Below are 1,103 nucleotides of genomic sequence, written 5' to 3'. Positions count from 1 at the left end.
CAGGCAAAAGGCCAAACAGGGTAGTCCAGAGGAGGACCACGGAGATGATCAGAGGGCTGGAGCACCTCTACTATGATGAAAGGCTGCAAGAATTGGGCTTGTTCAGCCTGGAGAAGAGGAGGCTCCGAGGAGACCTCATTGCAGCTTTCCAGTATCTGAAGGGGCTACAAGGGTGCTGGGAGAGGACTTTTTACAAGAGCCTGTAGTGACAGGACAAGGGGTAACGGGTACAAATTGAAATCAGGGAGGTTTAGATTAGATGTCAGGAAGGAATTCTTCACAGAGAGGGTGGGGAGGCACTGGGACAGGTTGCCCAGAGAAGCTGTGGATGCCCCATCCCTGGGAGTGTCCAAGGCCAGGCTGGATGAGGCTTGGAGCAACCTGGTCTAGTGGAAGGTGTCCCGGCCCATGGCAGGGGGTTGGAACTGGATGATCTTTAAGGTCCCTTCCAACCCAAACCATTCCATGATTCTATGATTCTATGACAGAAACAAATCATTAGTACCTCCGGTCCAAAGTCCTGACCAAGCTCCCAAGCCCCAAACCTACCCTGAAATCCCACTTGGCCAGCTGAGCGAAGACGTTCTTGAGGGCGTTGTGGTGGGTGTAGAGCTCCACCTGCCCCGGGCAGTCAAACAGGTAGTAGTGACCCCTGAAGGCGGCCAGTTTCTCCTGCAGCCAGTCGAAGTTGGCCTCCAGGTACTCCATGCAGTAGATCAACCCCCCGTTGGGTCCCAGGTTGAAGCTCTCCATCGCGTCGGACAGGGTGATGAGCTCGGCGACGTCCACGGCACACTGGTAGGGCATCGCCTCGTTGGCGGGGTCCAGGTTCACCACCGTCACCTTCCGCCCGATCCTGCCCATGAATTCCTGCATGCCGTGGCAGTAGGTCGTCTTCCCGGAGCCCGGCGGGCCGATCACCACCTGGCCAAAGGCCAGCGAGCTCCCCTTGCTGCCCTCAGACATGTCGGCTCATTTCCTTCTCCTGTTCACGGAGAAAAGCAAAAGCTCCCATTTACCCTTTTCTCCGTGTTTCTATGGAGGTGATCCGCTGGAATTCACGCCCAGGGAGCGCACGGAGAGGAAGGGAAAGTGCCACTGCT

The 1,103-nt window shown here is 56.6% G+C and overlaps 1 pseudogene; it reads right to left on the bottom strand.

Moving 5' to 3' along the window:
- Positions 1-549: 549 nt before the first annotated feature.
- On the bottom strand, positions 550-966 carry LOC104506115 (annotated as a pseudogene).
- Between the last annotated feature and the right edge of the window lie 137 nt (positions 967-1,103).

This window comes from Eurypyga helias, unplaced genomic scaffold, assembly GCF_000690775.1.
Source record: "Eurypyga helias isolate BGI_N326 unplaced genomic scaffold, ASM69077v1 scaffold33712, whole genome shotgun sequence".
Lineage (NCBI taxonomy): Eukaryota > Metazoa > Chordata > Aves > Eurypygiformes > Eurypygidae > Eurypyga > Eurypyga helias.
Note: the sequence above shows the minus strand (reverse complement) of the source record. Positions and strands in the feature narration are given on the sequence as shown.